The sequence below is a fragment of the Zingiber officinale genome, chromosome 4A (assembly GCF_018446385.1).
Source record: "Zingiber officinale cultivar Zhangliang chromosome 4A, Zo_v1.1, whole genome shotgun sequence".
In the NCBI taxonomy this organism is placed as follows: Eukaryota; Viridiplantae; Streptophyta; class Magnoliopsida; order Zingiberales; family Zingiberaceae; genus Zingiber; species Zingiber officinale.
Window position 1 is genome coordinate 120,681,097 of NC_055992.1, and position 6,929 is coordinate 120,688,025.

Here is a 6,929-nt window from a genome sequence, read left to right on the forward strand (position 1 = left end):
ACATAACTTTACATGCAGTCTCCATTCATGAAAAACTTTTTTTTCACTCCCCAATCAAACATATTTACCTAATTACCCATGATATTTTTAGGTACAAAAAGTCTAAAAATCAGTATAAATCATCTTAAATTCAGTATATTAAATTAGAATCTAATATATTTTCTATCAAATTGAGTACGATTCTTTTTTCACCTCAAAATATACTCGATTTTAGTTTAATGGGCTGAATTTAATAGAAAATATACTCGAATTTTAATATAAAGTACTGACTTTAAAAAGAATTATACTCATTTTCGGACTTTTTGTACTCAATTTTTGACTTTTTGTACCTAAAAATTATGACTTAATTTCGATAGAAAATATACTCGATCTTAGTATAGAGCTGGATTATAGTGTAAAGTGCTGAATTTAACAGGAATTATACTTATTTTTAGACTTTTTATACCTAAAAAATAAGAGAGACAATTTTGATAGAAAATATACTCGATTTTTAATATAAAGTACTGACTTTAAGAAGAATTATACTCTTTTTCAAACTTTTTGTACTCAATTTTGGACTTTTTGTATCTAAAAAATCTGAGAGGTAATTTAGGTATCAATATTTGCATGAGGAAGTTGAAACAAGTAATACTTTACATGCAGGGAGTGGAAACAAAGTTTTTTTGGGCATGGGGATTGCATGCAAAGTTATAATTATCATTGGGGATTTTTCTCTAATTTACCGTTAATTCAAGACTGTGATTTGCTTTTTCAAATTTTAATTGTCTCCCCAAAGATCTTTTTTTTAAATTAATACGCATATATATTTATAATAAAATTGAGATTTAAATGTATAACCCTTACATTAAATATATAATCATCTAACCACAAAATTGATTAAAACATTAATTAAGTTAAGTTAAATTATTACTAAAATCAAATAAATAATATAAATAATCTATTTTTTATTAAAAAACTAGTTGTATTCTAAACTCTAAATTATTAAAACAAACTATTTAGTATAAGTTCTCGGTATAAAAACAAATATAGATTCGCTATGTTAATGGTCCATTAATATTGGTTCTATCGATATAGAGGAAAGTACATAAAAATATACAGGTATCAAATGTACGATGGGTTAAACTTTAAATCATCAATTCATAAAAATTGACCTTTGATCGTTACATTAAAAATATCATATTTTCATCATCTCTACTATATCTTGAGACATAAATCCTCTGTATAAAATTAATAGGTCCCAACGTTATGATTACACAATAAAATATTTAAATTGTTATTGAAATACTCATAATTCAATCCCTAATTTCAAATTAGTATAATGTTCCAGTTAAATCGTAGTGCTTTTACTGGACTCATATAGTTAGGCTGTTATTGTCGAAACTTTTATCGGAGAGACACGTAGTTTGTCTCTATCTTGATATTTAACGGTATAAAAGTATAGTTGTCAATATAGAATCTCAAAAAAGAATTGAATTTATTATAGACAATCTATTTATATATAGTAAATATATTCATTTAGTTTGGTCGATTTTGGTATGCTGCCCGTGCGCACCCATGTGTTCATAAATTTGGCCAGCTGTATCTGCAATTTGACTTTTAGTACTTATTTTTCAATAATAAAAAATTGATAAATGAAAAAAAAAAATGCATCAATGATTGGTTGGTGGCTTCGACTGCAGATATATATATATATAGGATCATCATAAAACAAAAAATAAGAGAATTATTGTACAAATTTCAAAAATACAAAAGTAAACTATTTTCATTAAAAAATAATTAAGTTATAGACTTTTCGCGATCTCGGGGAGCTTCAGATACGTGAAAAAAAAATATACATCCCAGTTATGATTCACATATCAGCGTTTTACCGAATTAGGTAGGTAGATTTTTTGAAATTATCATGTATCTATTTTTTTTATTTTATTTCTAATGAATTGATTGATAAAAAAAATTAATCAAATCGATTTTTGATTGAAAATTAGTCGATTAATTTTTAACACAAGATAAATTGATTTTTCTTTATATCGAAGTTTCTAGAAAATTTGTCAATTTTTAATTGAAAATTAATTGATTGATTTTTAATACAAAATAAATTGATTTTTCTTTAGGTAGAAGTTTCGAGAAATTAGTCAACTGATGAAGATCAATAGAATTAATTTATTTCAGTATCAAAATTAATTTTGGATAAAATTTGTTGATAAATTAAACGATCTTGTGTTCTTAAATATCAATTTTATTCAATATATTAAGAATTAGCCATTTTTAAATATGAATATATTTAAAAAAAATTAATTCATATTAAAAACTTCATTGCTCTCAATATATTAAGTCAAATTAACGTTTGAGAGCTTGAATATAATTAAGAGAACTAGACAAATACATGTGAACTAGTTTCATGTCATTCTGAGTTGTCTATGTCCATCAGTCAATTTTGCACAAAATTGGTTGATGAACCTATATAACTCAAAATGATATGAAACTAATTCTTATATATTCATCTAGTTCTCCAGATTATATTCATATCCTCAAACGTTAATTGAGAACAATATTTTTTTAACACAAATTAAATTTGTAAATATATTCATGTTTAAAAAATCACTGTTCTCAGTGTATTGGATCAAATTGATGTTTGAAGACATGAATATAATCAGGAGAACTAGACAAATATATAAGAACTAGTTCCAAGTCATTTTAAGTTGTCTAGGTACATCAGTAGATTTTGGGCAAAACTGACTGATAGACTAAACACCCTTGGATTGATATGAAAATACTTTCTATGTATTCGTCTAGTTTTCCTAATTATATTTATACCCTCAAATATCAATTTGACCTAATATATTAAGAGCAGTAATTTTTTGAATACGAAAAATCTAATCCATGTTTAAAAAATCATTATTCTCAATATATTAGTCCAAAATTAATTTATGAACCAAACGAGTTTGGATTGATATGAAATTAGTTGTTATGTGTTCGACTAGTTTTCCTTATTATATTCATGACATCAAGTATTAATTTGACTTAATATATTGGGAGCGGTAATCTTTTGACCACGAATTAGATTTTTCGAACATATTCATGTTCAAAAAATTACTGCTCTCAATATATTGGGTCAAATTAAAATTTGAGAACAGTTATATAATCATGAGAACTAGACGAACATATATGAGTTAGTTTCATGTTTGTCTAGGTCCATCAAACATTAATTTGACTCAATATATTGAGAATAGCGATTTTTTAAAACATGAATTAGATTTTTCAAATATATTCATATTTAAAAAATTACTGCTCTCAATATATTGGATCAATTTGATGTCTGAGCACATAGATATAATCAAGAGAACTAGTCAAACGCATAAAAACTAGTTTGATGTCAATCTGAGGACGTTTAGTCCATCAACTAGTCTTGCCCAAAACCGTCTAATGAACCAAACGACTTTAGATTGAGATGAAACTAGTTCCTATGTATTTGTCTAATTCTCCTGATTATATTCATGTTCTCAAATATCTATTTTACCCAATATATTAAGAGCAATGATTTTTTTAAACATGAGCAAGCCGACTTCGTGGTTAATGGAAAAGTAGAGTTCCATCTACTGAGCGTTCTTCCGCCACAGGAGGTTAACCGGATCGGAAGCTACAACACTGCCAAAAATCTTTGGGAGAAATTCCTGAAGCTCCATGAGGAAGCCAAACTGGCAAAGCAGGACATTCTCCAAAGTGAATTGACAAACCTCTGGATGAACAAGGGAGAGAAGGTAGTCCAACTCCATGCAAGGATCAAAGATCTAATCACCTAGCTCAACAACCTCGGAGAAAAGGTATCAAATCGTGACTCCTTAAGGTATGCACTTAACTCTTTTCTGAGAACTCAAGACTGGTCAGCCTTAGTAGATGCTTACATCTCTAAAGACCTCGAGATATGTACTCTTGAAAGCTTATTTTCAACTTTTGAACTTCACGAATTGCGCTATATAGATTCTCCGGAAATAGAGAAATCAAATAATATTGCTCTAAAAGCTAAGAAGGATGAATCAGACGCTGACAACTCCTTTGACGATAATGAAATAACATTTATGGTAAGGAAATTCAAGAAATTTTTTAAAACTAATAACTTTGATAAGTGCAAGCAAAGAAAAGAAGAGCAAGGAAGGTAAGATGCTATAACTACAATGAAGAGGGGCACATCAAAGATGACTGTCTAAAGCTGAAGAAGAAGAATAACAAGAAGGGACCAACCACAACAAAGCACAAAACCCTGACGACAACGTGGGATGAGTCATCATCAGAATCAGATTTGGAGGAGTACGCTAGACTTGCACTGATGGTAAGCCACCAGGAGGATAGCATAGATGAAGGGGGGGCTCCTGAGAAGAAAGTTGCAGCGAGGAGGAAGAAACAAACTTCAGAATATATCTGGTAAGTGAGGTATGTTTACTACCCCCTAACCAGTTATATTCAGGTATTAAATCCATGACCAGATCGCTATGTAAACTAAAAACAAAAAAATATTGATTTAAAAAGGAAGTTTCTGAATTAAGAACAATCCTAGCAAATACATGCTAACATGCCCCTTAAAAATAAATGATAAATTAAAAGATGAAAATAAAAAATTAAAGGAACAAATTAAAAAATAAAAAAACTTTGCATAAGATAATCAAAATACCTGAAAAAATTATAGAAACCTAAATTGATATTTTAAATATTATAAGGGTCAAATTAGAAGAATATCACAGAAGTATGTTCCTAAAATTTTTTTAAATAATCCAGCAGGAAGGAATCTATTTTGGGTTCCAAAATTATGTTTAAATTAAAATTATCTTTTTGTGCATGACTTATTTTTTTAAGTTAAACCTAGGGCTTTTAGAAAGAAAATTAAATATTTAATTTCTTTAAGAGGCTTTGTTTAGAAGTGGTTGTTGTTCCAATAACCAAAAAACCCTAGTGACTCGACACAGCCTGAAAACCAATTACTAAAATGAATGTTTAATTGATTAACTATTAAGTATTTAATTGTTATAAAATTATCTAATGCTTTCAAATAAATTGTTTTGCAAAATTTATGATTCAAATTATTTTAATCGTAAGTGTTCGGAGAAAGAAGAGTTCAACTTAAAAATATTTTTCAAAATTTGATTTTTCAAAATTCAATTTTTCAAAATTTATATTTTCCTAATTTTCTATATAATAGTCATTTTCAACTTTGTGTCACTTAGATTTTGTTTTAGATTTATTTCCAAGTCATTTTTTTAGTACTCCATTTTTAATGTGATCAAAGGGGTGAATTATAAATTAGAGATAAAGCTTAAGGGGAGGTAGAAGATAGAGATAGATTTTTTTTTACATATTTTAAATGTAAATATCTCTATTATTTGTTTTTTTTCCCCAAATGTCTATTATTTGGTTATTTTCCTAACTTAACTTAGATTGCTCATATTAAAAAAGGAGAGATTGTAAGTACCCCGATGTAATTTTGATGTGATCAACTAGGATAAGTGTTGGGACCGAAAATTAGCTAGAGGGGGGGTGAATAGCTCGTCGCGTGCTCGTTGCTCGGCGTTGCTTGTTTCTTCAAAGATGCGCAGCGGAATACAAAGAAACAAACTACAACAATGCTAACAATAGAATTTTACTTGGTATCCACCTCACAAGAGGTGACTAGTCCAAGGATCCACGCACACACACACACCTCCACTAATAAACACTCCTTTTCGGTAACTACAGAAGGCGGAGAAGCCCTACAAGACTCTCAATACAAGTAGAAGAAAGGGTAGTAAAGAATAAGCAAAAGCTTACAAGAGATGCAGTAAAAACCCTAGCTTCTTCTTCTTCTCGTTGCAACTCGCCTCTTGACTTGGATGAACCTCCAAGAACCTTCAAGAACTGGCGGTGAGGAGCTTAGAGAGTGCTGGGGAGGAGCTGTGATGAATCTGGAATGAATCGGTGAAGTTGTGCTGCAGCCATCGCACGCCTGCAGCTCAAATACGACGCAACGGTCGGATCCCGATCGATTCGAAAACTCCCAATCGATCGGGGAGGCTTTAGATCGATCCAGAGCGCCTCTGTGCTCTGGGAAAACGCCTGGATCGATCCACGGATCGATCCAGCGCTTATCGCGCGAACCAGCAGCGTCCCAATCGATCGGCTGATCGATTGGGACCTCTGGATCGATCCACTGATCGATCCAGAGGCTCTCTGTTCGCTGGGAAAGGCCTGGATCGATCCACTGATCGATTCAGAGGCTTTCTGTTCGCTGGAGAAAAGCCTGGATCGATCCACTGATCGATCCAGCTCCTGGATCGATCCACTGATCGATCTAGCTCTTGGTTTTTGCCCAAAACCAAGTCCCAAGCCTCTCAAACCAACATTCGGTCAACATTGACCTGTTGGTACATCATGCCTAGCATCTGGTCACTCCCTTGACCTGCTAGGACTCCCTCACCAAGTGTCCGGTCAATCCCTTTGACCCATTTGGACTTTTCTCCTCTTGCCAAGTATCCTGTCAAATCCTTTGACCTACTTGGACTTTCCTTCATCATGCCAAGTATCCGGTCACTCCCTTGACCTACTTGGACTTTCACCAGATGTCTGGTCAATCTTGACCCATCTGGATTTCCCCATGCCTGGCTTCACTCACCAGGACTTCCAATCTGCCTAGCTTCACTCACTAGGGCTTCTCTTCTGCCTGGCTTCACTCACCAAGTCTTTCACCTAGCTTCACTCACTAGGATTTTCACCTGGCTTCACTCACCAGGACTTTCACCTAGCTTCACTCACTAGGATTTTCACCTGGCTTCACTCACTAGGATTTTCTTCTGCCTGACTTCACTCACCAGGACTTTCACCTAACTTCACTCACTAGGATTTTCACCTGGCTTCACTCACTAGGTTTTTCCCTTCTGCCTAGCTTCACTCACTAGGACTTTCACCTG